Raw genomic sequence first — 14,053 nt, forward strand, 5'->3', positions numbered from 1 at the left:
TTTCTATTCTGTTCCACTGATCTATGTGTCTGTTTTTGTGCCAGGACCATATTGTTATGATTACTACAGCTTTGTTGCCTCCAGCTTCGCTTTTCTTCTTCAAGATTGCTTTGGCTATTCAGGCCTTTTGTGGTTCCATACAAATTTTAGGATTATTTGTCCTAGCTCTGTAAAAAATGCTGTTGGTATTTTGATAAGAATTATATTAAATGTGTAGATTGCTTTGGGTAACATAGATATTTTAGCAATATTTGTTCTCCCAAACCAAGAACATGAAATAGTTTTTCCATTTCTTTGTGTCCTTTTCAGTTTCTTTTATCAGTGTTTTATAGTTTTCAGAGTACAGATCTTTTACTTCCTTGGTTAGGTTTATTTCTATGTATCTTACAGGTTTTGGTACAATTATAAGTGAGATTGATTCCTTGATTTCTTTCTGCTGCTTCATTGTTGGTTTATAAAAATGCAATAGATTTTTATACATTGATTTATATCCTGTGAGTTTATTAGATGCATGTATCAGTTCTAGCAATTTTTTGGTGGACTCTTTTGGGTTTTCTATAGAGTATCATATCATCTGCAAATAGTGAAAGTTTGACTTCTTCCTTGCAAGTTTGGGTACCTTTTATTTCTTTGTGTTGTCTGATTGCTGTGGCTAGGACTTCCAGTATTACATTAAATAACAATGCTAAGAGTCACATCCCTGTCTTGTTCCTGACCATAGAGGAAAAGTGTGGAAGCATTGTCTATAAATATGAAAAAATTCTTGGCCTAAACATCTACAAATAGGATAATGGATAAGTACATTGCAGTATATTTTGAAATAGAGTAATATGCCAGAGTTAAAAGTCAATGAAATGGAACTGCAAAACATAATGTAGTCATATTCAGAAAAAGAATGTAGATCAGATACAGCAAATTGCAGAATGATATGTATTGAATACTGCCATTTGTATGCATCTGAAAATGTTTGCAACCATGCTGTATTCTATTTATGAGTACATACAGAGGTAGCATCAAGATAAAACACCAGAGGAGGATTAACAACTAAATCAAGATAGTGGTTAATTCCTGGGAATGTTGGGACGACAGTGACTTTTTGAGCTGTTATTTTCTATGAGTCTCTGTATGTTTGAAGTATTTCAGAAAACAAAGCCAAATAAAATACAATAATTAGACCATGTAATTAAAAAGAAATAGTATTTTATTTGCATTTTAATTATAATTGTGAAATATTTACTACACTGAATGGAATTGTGTCACTTCTCAGCATTTTCTCTTGCCTCCTCTGCTTATGTTTTAAATGTTGGTGCTCTCTATTTTCTCTGTCTCCATCTCTTCCCTCATCATATACTCATTGAATCATCTTAGCTGATTCTGTGACTAAAACATAGTAGACTACTCAATAACAATCACAGAATGAATGAATACATAAGTAGATTCCCATTACACCTTGATATAAATCATAGATTATTTCTAGATGTATAGCTTTGGTATAGTGCTCTATCTCCTGACCCAAGGATAGCTACAGACCCAAAATCCAATTGTTTACTTGCATGATTCCTGGTATTAAAAGCATATTCACATTGGAACTTATCTTCATTCCAAAATTCATTTCTCAGTGAATGACAACATCACCCACCCAGTTGCCCCAGACACAAGTCTGAGGTCACCATGGGTCTCTTTTCCTCTTATTCATGTTCATATTCTGTCAACTTTACTTGTTTATCTTTCAAGTCAGTTTATTTTTCCTTCTCCACACTGCCATTATTTTATATTATGTCATCATCATTGTCATCATCATCATCATCATCATCATCATCACACTTCTGATAACTTTAGTATCATTTGAACTTGTCTTAGAGTCTTGCCCTTTCCAATACATTCTTTGTACTGCAGCCACTGTGACATTGTATAAGCCATATCTGATCACTTCACTTTATACTCCCTCCCTGGGTTAGCTCATCTGCCTACAGTATCAATTTTTACCTACTCTTTCTCTCCCCGTCTCTGTTCCCCCCTCTCTCTTTTTATCTATCTATCTATCTATCTATCTATCTATCTATCTATCTATCATCATCATCATCATCTATCATCTATCTATATCATCATCTATCTATTTATCTATCTAATCTCAGAACTGCGTGCCTAATTGACATTTCTACTTAGCTCTCTCAGTAACAGCTAAATCTCAACATGTTTCAGACTGAACTCATTTTTTCCTAGGACTGGTCCAGAGTTCCCATTTCAGTAAATGACAGCATCATCCACCCAGTCATATATGACAGAAACTTCTCTCACCATGAAAGTCTTGTTATTTTGATACCCAAGTCTGCAAATCTGATCTTTACTGCCATCATCAAAGTCCAAGTTACCATCCTCTCTTTCCAGGATCAAAGCTAGTGTCCTCAAAAGTTCATATATCTCCCTTATTCTGTACTCCACACCACAACCAGACAAGTCTTTTCCAAAGCCAAACTATAATCATGGAGCTCTTGCATCTCTTCCAGGACCTGGATTAAAAGCATCCCTGGTTTCCTGTTACTCATACCATGAAGACTAAAGTCCTGATCACTGCAGAAAAGTCTCTCTGCATGGAAAGGCTCCTTCCCATTTCTTCAACTTAACCTCTCTGCATATTCCCTTGAGCTTCTGGGGTTCAAGACACCTGATCTTTCAGCCTCTCAGGCAAGCCATGCAGCATCCTTCCTCAAGGTCTTTGCTCAAGTCTTTCTTATTGCCTGGAACTCTCTTCTTATTCCTAACCCACTGTCCTTAGTTACTGCAGTTCTTCTTTCAGGTCTCAGGGCATTGCCACTACTTCACAGAAATCTCACAGCATCATACATGGCCTTTTCATGGCACTGATGCTGTTGCAATATCATATTGTATGTTTGCTTTTATTGATGTTTGACTCTCCCATTAGATAGTGGGCATCTCCAAAAAAGAATATTTAGTTTCAGGCTTTAGTCACTATTTTTAAAACACCCCAGCATAGAGGTATCTGGCACAGTGTCCTGCTGAATGAATGATTGAATAATTGCTCATCTTAATTGAGTCCTGACTATGTGGTAGGCATTGTACTGACCACTCAATGACACCTTGTTGCCCTCGGGATAAAATATAAATTCCTTAATATAAGAATATGCCCTGATCTGGCCCCTATCTGGCACTCCAGCCACATTTCTTAATACTCCTCAATTTTCTCTCTTTTAACTCTCAGACTCTTTTCTTTAGGTGTACTAAACACCTGGCAGTTTCTAAATATGTTATACTTCCTCTTATTGACTTTTGCAATGTTTATAGGACTTCTTCCTATAAACATTCCTCACTCTTCTGGCCAAATTTTACAAAATTATAGAATCTGGTTCTGAATTTTCCTTTCTGAGGCCGACTCCTCTGAACTCTCCAGCAGGATTTCTTTCCCTCCTGAGACTCCCGGTATCCTCTTCTCTCATTTTTAGTAGTACTTTTCCTTTCCTTTTCTCTTATTTTCTTTCTTTTGAATTTAAATTCAATTTGCCAACATATAGTGCATCATTAGTTTCAGATATAGTTTTCAATGATTCATCAGTTGTGTGTAACACCCAGTGCTCACCACATCATGTGCCCTTTTTCATGCCTGTCACCCAGTCACCCCATCCCTCTACCAGCTCCCCTTTAGAAATCCTTAGTTTGTTTCCCAGAGTTAAGAGTCTCTCATGGTTTGTCTCCCTATCTGATTTTTTAAATTTTCAATTGAAATTGAGCATTTGCTTCTTGGTCTCTGGATGGAAAGTTTTGTTAGCATGGAGATTCAATCTCATTTCTCACTCCATCCTTAATACACAGCATGGTGCCCAGTACACAGTCAGCACTGAATACATTTTTGTTGAGAAACTACATGAATGAGGTTGCCAGTGGCCTCCAGGAAGGTACAGCTTGCTTTAAGGCAGACTTTAGGCCAATGCATAATGGCTCTTTGGGTGCTTCGAGAGCTACCATGAGAGATATTGCCCCAGCAAGAGCCAGAGAACTCTAGATGCGTATTCAGCTTTAAAAGCTCGAGTCCTTCCAAGTAAGTCCTATCCCACTGAATGGACTTTCCAGATGGAAAGAGTTTCCTCTCTAGCAGGATTAGCTGGCAGGGCTACTTTGCTTGGGCCACTGGGTATCCTATCAGGGAATCCTAACGTTCATGGTACAGTTCAGAAGCATGCTCAGATTGGGGTTCTTTTCAGCTTCTCCTTTTTTTTGCATTCCTGAACTCAAACAAATAGGCCATCTGTTGCTTAGTTCCTTTGGGTTCTTGCTTTCAATGAACTATTCTCTCTTTTAGCCAGGACTTGTGCCCTGGGCTATCAAACCTCAACGTCCATGGCATGGTTATCATCTACTACTGCTACTGTTGTTATGATTTTTTATATGTGCTAATGGGTTTAACCTAGGAATGTGTATGTATTTTAAGAAATATATTGAGATCTCATAAATTTCAAAAATCTTTAATATCCTAAAAGGGGTGATTCTTGAGCGACAGAATTTAGGTGTCATGCCAAAGTTTTTTTTTTTTTTTTTAATTTTTATTTATTTATGATAGTCACACACAGAGAGAGAGAGAGAGAGAGAGAGAGAGAGAGAGAGAGGCAGAGACACAGGCAGAGGGAGAAGCAGGCTCCATGCACCGGGAGCCCGACGTGGGATTCGATCCCAGGTGTCCAGGATTGCGCCCTGGGCCAAAGGCAGGCGCCAAACCGCTGCGCCACCCAGGGATCCCTCATGCCAAAGTTTTAAGAAATGTTTCAGGCTAAAGTAGTTACTAGGACTAGCCCTGCCTGGGAATCTCTTCCCAGCTATGGTAGCCATGGAGATACACCTCTCAGGGTCCCACTTAAAAAAAGTACTCTTCTTAGCCCTAGAGTGTGATTAGTTGACAGCTTCTAACTATTAGCCTTGTCAGGGTCTCAGCTCTGGCTATGATCACACTATTCTTAGGCTGGATATTTGCTAACCAAGGCAATGGTACGAGGGGCTAGGCACTTAGGTCCATTTTGGGATTTCTCTGATGGACAATTTTTGTTCTGGGGCTCCCTATTGTGCTAGTAAAGCATCATTAAATTGGCAACTCCTTCACAGCTCTTCCTGCCTGGTCCTGCTTCTTCTTTTTGCCCTTCACAAACATTACTGATCAATAAGCCTTTGCAATCTTAACTTTATATCAGTATCTACTTCCTTGGGACTTAGTTGGTGACACTGGGTATATAGAGTGTTCATAATTCCAGTGTATGCAATAGGTATTTTGGTAGCATGATGACCTAGAAGGCAAGGGTGGAGAAGTATTACTACTATCGTTGCTTCTCTGACTTTGGATATTAACAAGCAAAAATGATGTGTAGGGTCTCTGTTGGGGAGAGGGATAACATAAGCAGACTCAAGGATGTCACTGGTTGACTGCTCCAAGGTGCTTTGTATTTGACAGAACTTCAGGGCTTTGTGGAAAGACTTTAGTCTAAAAAGGTAGTTTGAGGTCAGCCTTGGATATCATGGTAAGGAGTATGGGTTTTATTTTATAAGGAGTTACTGCATTGGAAACAAGGTCATGCTTAATGTACTTTGTGGGATTATCTGGTTTTGGCCCACATTGGGATTTATGCATTAAATCTATCTAAGCAGAAGCTAATTAATAAGCAGGTATTTTGTATTTGCGTTTACCTTAGAAATTTGATTTTTAAATATAGGATTAGGTAGGAGGAGGAAGCACATTTCAGGCTGTGGGGCAAGCTGTGTTTAATGCCCTCTGATCCTCTGCAGCCTGTCAACTTCTTTCTCTGTCCCAAACCTCCAGGTTTTTAAAAGATGACACAGGGGCAACACTCTTACCAAATATATACTACATTCTAGGTGGGCCTCTTCATTGAGTCCTTTGTACTTTCTGATCTGAGGAATAAACATCCAAAAATAGACTTGAAATTAGGGTTGCCAGATTTAACAACAAATCAATAAATCAAACTCAGAAGAACCAATATCGAACCATAAAATATATTTACATGCACACATGCATATACTTATTCTAAAAATATTCATTGTTTAACTGAAACTCAAATTTAACTAGATATCTGGCATTGTATTTGGCAGCCCTACCTGAACCCTTTCCTCACTGCTTTTACTTGGATCTTAGGAAAGTAAGGCAACCAACCTCTTTGACACTGACCTTTCTCATCTGTACAGTAGTGTCTGTTCAATACTTGTTCCTAGTGCTCCCAAGGGGCTTAAATGTGATAATCCTGCCCCTAGTACAGCCTTGACTGGCAGTTGTGTTCAAGCCCTGTGGGCTGCTACTTCCATTTTTCCTCTTCCATTTCTGTCTCAGGAAAAGGCATCACACGTGGAATAAGCTCAATGCCTGTTGTTGAGTGAGTCAATGAATGGATGCTTCTGGGAAAATACAGAAATACCATTAACCTCACTGAGGAAAAAGAGTGGGGTTCAGGACCTTGGGGGTCCACCTGGCTCAGAAAACAGACTCAAGGAGTAGGTGCGAACACAGGTGCCAGACAGGGGTCAGGAAGTAGCAGGACAAGAAGAAAAGTGGCACTGTGCCCACCAAGTATACTGAGGGACTAGCAATTCTTCTGTGTGGAAGAACTGATATGGAAGTAAGCTCTGGAATTAGGGGTGTCAATGAGCAACAAGAAGCCATGGCAGTTGTGCCCTATGAAAGAGCCCAAGAGGGCTCACCATATTCTCCAAAGTCAGTATAAGTCGAACAAATAAAACAAGCCTGACTACTCATGAATGTTTAAAGGAACCTCTGTGGTTCCATAGCATCTTCCCCAGGGTAAATTGTCTCTGCCTAGGTCAGCCATACAATTTATTATCTTAACAGGGTACTTACGACACTTAAAGGGGCACTATGAATAGTTATCTTTAGTTATCTAGTTGGGATATCAGACTTAGACTGGAACTTTTTATGAACTCCCTGGAAAGTAGCCTGGGTTCGATAACCCTGTTTCTGGCTGGGGTATCTCCTTTTGTGGAGGAAAGAGGCTTGGGCTGTCATTTTCAGAGTTATCAATACTTGAATGTAATTACCCAGACCTTCCCTTGTGCAGTGTGGTATAGATATTTCCAGAAGCAGGAAGGAGCTGTGGTGAGCTGCCTAGGCACTTGGCTGGGGAAGGCTACACCCTGGCTAGAGAATATAGGACTCTGATCAATGTTTGCTATCATCTTCTTCAATCATTTGACAAGTATTTATAGATTGCCAATGTACTTTATTCTGCAAAAATTATGAAAAGAAATTTAGACAAAATAAGAGAAAATAGCATTTACCAGATATTTTAGCCCTGATTAATAAGTTTACCTATCTGTAAGCCAGAGAACCAAATTGATACCATTTATCTGTGTATCCTCAATGCCCAGGAAAGAACCAGAAATACATGAAGGACGCATTTACTCTTTCTTAACTAGTTGAGTAAATTAAGAAATATAAAAATTATCATGTGAAAAATAAGAAAATAATAAGATCCTCTATGGATAGTTTATTCATTCAATCAATAGTTTGGAGTGCCTCTTCATGCTGCCTCTGTTTTAGGCAGTAATGACACTGTCTTCATGGCTCTCGTTAGAAATGAATGTGTTTGGGATATTAAAATATTTCAATTTCCAATGTAGTAACACTGGGTAAATGTTAGGAGTAGGAATAGATCATCCTGGGTTGGATTAAAGCAGACTTTGTACTACTCCTGACTTGGGCTTTAGGAATGGTATAAGAAGAGAGAGAGCATCCCTGGCAGGGGCATTCAAGATGAAAGGTTAAAGATAAGAGATCCCATAACATCTGTAGGGCTCTAGGGTGAGTGCTGAGGGTACATGTTGGTATATTGGGAATTTGGATCAAAAAAGTTAGCCAGAACAAGATGTTTAATGCTAGAAAGAGTTCAGACTTGATGTGCATTAATTTATTAGGGCTACCATAATGAAATACCACAGACTAGGTGGCTTAAAATCATAAATTTATTTTCTCAAGTTTTAAAGGATGGAAGTCTAAGATCAAGGTGTCAGCAGTTTTGATTCCTTTTGAGGCTTCCCTCCTTGGCTTATAGATGGCTGCCTTCTTGCTGTGTCCTCACATGGTCTTTCCTCTCGGTACCCAAACCCCTGGTGTTTATTTACATGCCCAAATCTCCTCTTTTTATAAAAGTACCAGTGAGACTGAATTAGGGCCCATGCTAGTTGCTTTATTTTAACTTAATCACCTATGTAAAGGCCCCATCTCCAAAAACAGTCACGTTCTCGGGTACTAGGGTTAGCACTTCAACAGATGAATTTTGGGAAACCCTTGTTGAGGCCCCAAACAACCTGGTACATCATAAATGTGTACTATCTCTGTGATCTATCAGAGATTCTTGAGCAGGGGGGTGATATCATAAAAGTGGAATAAGAGTGATTGCATCTATATGTGATGTTGGTGGGAGGTGGAGAGAGTCGTTAAATTATAACCTCTGAGTTATTATAGCTTCAACTGCGGAATGTCATTGTGAGCCATCACTAGCTGCACAGCTATTAAAAAAGAAAAATCGCCCTCTTTGACTTACTGCTAATCATTGCAAGCTCTGACCACATAATTCAGTCACAGTTCAAAATGCTTTTGAAAATCAATGATTTTGTCCTTTAGCTAGCCATAGCTGATAATGAATATTCTCCCCAGAGTCTCAGCTAATATAAGTTGTTATTTCAAATTTCAGCAAGGGAACATCATGATTTGACAGAAACAAAAGGAAAATACAAATTTGAGAATATACAGGGTGCAACTTGATACCTTGGTGGGGGCATGGCTGGGACTACTTCCAGTCAATCGTCTGTCCTTGTCTAATGATGACTGTTTAGCTACATAGTGTCAGCCACTTTCAAAAGTGGAATTAATTGGGCAGTTCTGCAAATAACTGACTTTTATTGGATTTATTGCTTTTTTTTTGCATGGAGAATTACTTTTCATCCTAATTGAATGAAAACCTATACTGCCAAGAGGTACAAACAAAATGATCATATGTTCTTTTCATTAAGATAAATGTATTTGTTGAAAACTTGTTTTAGGTATTGTGACTGATGCTGAAGATGTGGAGATTATTAAGAAATGTTACTTTTCGGGCAGCCCGGGTAGCTCAGCGGTTTAGCGCCGCCTTCAGCCCAGGGCCTGATCCTGGAGTCCCGGGATCGAGTCCCACATTAGGCTCCCTGCATGGAGCCTGCTTCTCTCTCTGCCTCTCCCTCTGTCTCTGTCTCTCACGAATAAATAAAATCTTTTTTTTTTTTTTTTTTTTTTTTTAAATGTTGGGCAGCCCCAGTGGCGCAGTGGTTTGGCGCCGCCAGAAGCCCGGGACGTGATCCTGGAGACCCTGGATCGAGTCCCACATCGGGCTCTCTGCATGGAGCCTGCTTCTCCCTCTGCCTGTGTCTCTGTCTCTCGCTTTCTCTCTGTCTCTATGAATAAATAAAATTTTAAAAATCTTTAAAAAAAAGAAATGTTACTTTTCAAGAACTTTCTAGTATGATTTGCCACTCACATTCTGGAATTATTATGTTCTCACTACCCAGCTTCATCTTGGTCTTCCCAAAAAGCTTTGGTAATGACCTCAACATAGAATCTTTCCTTCCTTCTTTGTATTTTAAAATCTATTTTATACATCAAAATGTAAAATGACATTGTCCCCATTTATTTTTTAAAAGATTTTATTTATTTGAGAGAGAGAGAAAAATAGAGAGAGAGAAAGAAAGAGAAAGCACAAGCCAGGGGAGGGACAGAGGGAGACATAGAAGCAGACTCCCTGCTGAGCATGTGGGGCCTGATCCCAGATCCCTGAGATCACCACCGCAGCCGAAGGCAGATGCTCAACCAATTGAGCCACGCAAGCATCCTGACACTGTCCCTATTTAAATGCCAACTATTAATCTTTTAAAAATTTCAGAACAAAGCATGTACTCACCATCACTATAATTTGTTTATATAATCTAGGCTACCACTGCATAATTATTTTTGACAATTTAACTTTCAATTATCTATTTATTATCTGGTTTTAAGTAACCGAGTTTAACGTTAAGGTCTCCTCCCTTGTCTTAGATACCGTAGTTTCTTATAAACACTTTCAGTGTTTCCAGTTTGTGAAATCTGTTTTCCATTTCTATGACAATGCTTCCTAGAATTTTTGGTGTATCCATTGATGATGCCCATGTGGGTATAAGTTCAAAGAGTCAAGTAGTTTTGCTTAAACTGAACTTAGAAAATATAGAAGGCAGACAGAATGTAGCTTGGTGCAAATGGATATGTGTTTTTTCTGGATAGTCTAAAAGGAAAAGTGAATTAAGTCTAAAGATAGATCTGAAAGAAAAAGGAGTCTATATGTTTACTGATTAACACTTACCCTCTTAAGCCAGCTGTGTTCACTTTATTTGTTTGAACTTCGATCTTTTGTCTTCCTCATCATCAATAGTGTCTCAAGTAAAGACCTAGAGGAGAACTTACATGCTCATTAGTGACTTCGGAATGACTAATGTTTTCATATATCTTGTATCTGATTAAGGCATGAAGTCTTAAGATACAAGCAATTACCATTTGCAGTAAGACTACAAAAGAACCTCATTAATATATATGCTAATTATTTTCCTTTGATGTGGTCATAGTCCTTAACAAGCCTGTAGTTATTATATCTAAATATTACTAGGTCTCTTGTGACCTCCATAACACCACTGGCAAAATCAAAGAGAGAACTGGAGCATTCTGAGTACTTATGGTCACACTCCTTACTGCTTCTCACTTCCATCATGGCATTCACAATCTCACCACCAATATTAGTCAGTTTCAGCTAGGTCTTCTAACATAAACTCAAAGTTTTAACAGAACAGGTGTTTATTTCTTTTTCACATTTCAGTTTAATACAGGTGGTTTCCTAAGTAGTGATTCCAGGACCCAGCCTGCTGCCATTTTGTTTCCATTGTCTAGCAAGGACTTGGGGTCCTATACTGGATCCTCTGTGCCCATACTGTGGGTGAGGAAGAGAGAGTGAGTGTGGAAGATTGTGTATATTCATATGGGTTCCTAGGAAGAGTGTGTATTAGTTTCTTGTTGTTGCTGTAACAGGTAACCACAAACTTACTGACTTAAGACAAATTTGTTACCTGATATTCTGTAAGTCAGCAGTCCTAAAATGGTGGTGTCAGAAGGAGAAAAATTCTGAGCTGTGCTTTCTGAACTCATTTTAAATTTATGAATTCTAACCTTAGTGGAGTCAGTGCTCTTCCAACTAATTCTACTACATTTCCCAAGTCTAATAATTCTCAACATTTGTATATATCAGATCTCTTAGAGGACTTCATAGAAACGTATTGCTAAGTTTCTGATTCAGCGAGTCTGGGCAGAGCTAGAGAATTTGTATTTCTAACAAGTTTTGAGATGCTGCTGATGTTGCTCATCTAATAACCACACTTCAGGAGCTACTATAGTAGTCTGTTCACTCTTGAAACTCTCTGATTATTTCACATCTCTTCTGGACTTAAATTTCCAACACCTCTTCTCTTATCCCTACTTTTGAGTTGGTGGTGGTCTGGAGCCCTATCAGAACTTTCCAAACTGTGAGTGGCGAAGGACAATTTTCCTTTCCTTTCCTTTCCTTTCCTTTCCTTTCCTTTCCTTTCCTTTCCTTTCCTTTCCTTTCCTTTCCTTTCCTTTCCTTTCCTTTCCTTTCCTTTCCTTTCCTTTCCTTTCCTTTCCTTTCCTTTCCTTTCCTTTCCTTTCCTCTCCTCTCCTCTCCTCTCCTCTCCTCTCCTCTCCTCTCCTCTCCTCTCCTCTCCTCTCCTCTCCTCTCCTCTCCTCTCCTCTCCTTTCTTTCCTCTCCTCTCCTCTCCTCTCCTCTCCTCTCCTCTCCTCTCCTCCTTTTCTTTTCTTTCTTTTTTTTCTTTTCTTTTCTTTTCTTTTCTTTTCTTCTTTCTTTCTTTCTTTCTTTCTTTCTTTCTTTCTTTTCTTTCTTTCTTTATTTCTTTTCTGGTACGTTGCTCATTTTTAATTTCTAAATTTAAAAAATTTCCAATCTGTTACTTTGGTAAAATATAATAGGTATTTATTCTGGTGTATGAAAAAAGGAAAAGAAGAAAACAAAGAGCAAAAATATAAGCCTAATTTTTTAAAGTTTTTATTTAAATTCCAGTTAGTTAACATGTAGTTGGGGTGCCTAGGTGACTTAATTGGTTAAGTGTCTGCCTTTGGCTTAGGTCATGATCTCAGGGACCTGAGATTGAGCATGGCATTGGGCTCCCTGCTCAGCGGGGAGTCTGCTTCTCTCTCTGCCCCCATGTGCTCTCTCTCACCCTTGCTCTCTCTTAGGTGGATAAATAAAATCTTTAGAAAAACATATAGTGTAATATCATAAAATTGAGATTAGATTCAACACCAAACACTCTGAGAAGACATCAAACACTCTGAAAAATTGCCATAATACTTTCTAAACACATATTCTCAATTTATGTCTTCATTTCATTGAAAGCCAGAATCCAATGGGTGGTGGACTAGTGCCTGTCTGCACAGTCCAGTAGCAGTGCTCTATATCCCTGAAAACAGAGCAATCAGAAGCAACCTCTCATGCCCCATTACCACATACCCACCCACCTACCCTCCTCAAATATTCTCCATTACTACATATAAACCATCAACACTCTTAGAAAGGATCAAGCCGTTTTGACTACTCAGTGCAAATGATCTAGCAATTCTTTCCTCTTTCTCACAAATTCCCTTATTTTTTTTCTCTACTACACTATTCCTATCAGAAAAACCACCACCACCACTACTACAACCAAAAAATAGTGGCATCTTTTTTGGACCTCATATTTCTCTCTAGCTATTTCTCTTATAGCAAAACTCATCAGAAGAGCTCATGTTCATAAAACAAAACAAACAAAACTATGCTTTCATGAGAATTACAGATTCTTCAAACTATTCAATATGCTGGTTCAGAATTAAACCTGACCTTGTATTGCTAGTGCAATACTGACCAAGTATTGGCAGATAGGTGCCGAAGGATGTGTCAATCTGTCCTCACAAATGTGTTTTTCACCAATACCCCAACCCACTTTCCTCACCTTCCCACCATCAGTTAAACAAGGCTGAGGAGTTTAGTTCAATCATTGTGGCTACCTTCACCACATCATTGATGGAGACATGAACTGAGGTGGATCCAGGCACCATACTTGACATCATCTAACCACTCACCTCCCAACAGACCCAGTTAATTGCTATTGCCCACATGTCTTTCTTTGCAGTTTCTGCTTTAATCTGAGACAATTTCAATGAATGTTTCAAGTGTGATTTCATTAGACGATGTCAAGCACTTAATAAAAATCAAGATCTATTGCAGTTATGTTTTTCTTTCTTCTGCTTCATAATTTCCAAATTAAAAATAACCACATGTCTGTCATGATTTGTCTTTGAAGTCTTGATCCTCATTGCCCCCAAAACTGTTATCTTCACATAGGCCAATCTTTCTTTTTTTAAATATAGTTTGCCTAAGATGGTTGTTGACTTTGTCTTATGAAAATTTACAGGATTGTCATCTCATGTCTTGATTTGTTTCTTCCCTTCATATTCAATTTTCTGTATTTTCCCAGGACATTTTATTTTCTTTGAAGTACACTAATATAATTTATTCTACCTTTTTTTTTTTTTTAAAAAAAAGGATTTATTTATTTATTTACTTACTTACTTACTTACTTACTTACTTGAGTGGAGGGAGGAGGCAAAATCTCAGGCAGACTCCACTGAGCATGGAGCTCAATGTGGGGCTCAATCTCTTGACCTGTGGAATCATGACCTGATGATGTAAGCTGAAACCAATTGTCAGATGCTTAACCAAATGAACCTCCAGACACCCCTAATTTATTCTACTTTCTTCACATTATCTATTTATTTGACAAAGGAATCATCTCTCTGCTCCCCTTTCCCACCAAGAAGTATTTTCTTTTGCCTTTCCAGGAGCCATTCGCCTATGAGTCTATTCTGATTTTGTGAGGATAAGGATGTATGATTTCTACACAT

At 38.6% G+C, this 14,053-nt stretch overlaps 1 long non-coding RNA gene across 2 annotated transcripts in view; it reads left to right on the top strand.

Annotated features, from left to right (window-relative positions):
• The window catches only part of LOC140600744 (uncharacterized), a 101,784-nt gene that overhangs the window by 87,556 nt on the left and 175 nt on the right, over nt 1-14,053 (top strand). The gene's annotated exons all lie outside the window — the stretch shown is intronic.

This window comes from Canis lupus, chromosome 12 (assembly GCF_048164855.1).
Source record: "Canis lupus baileyi chromosome 12, mCanLup2.hap1, whole genome shotgun sequence".
NCBI lineage: Eukaryota > Metazoa > Chordata > Mammalia > Carnivora > Canidae > Canis > Canis lupus.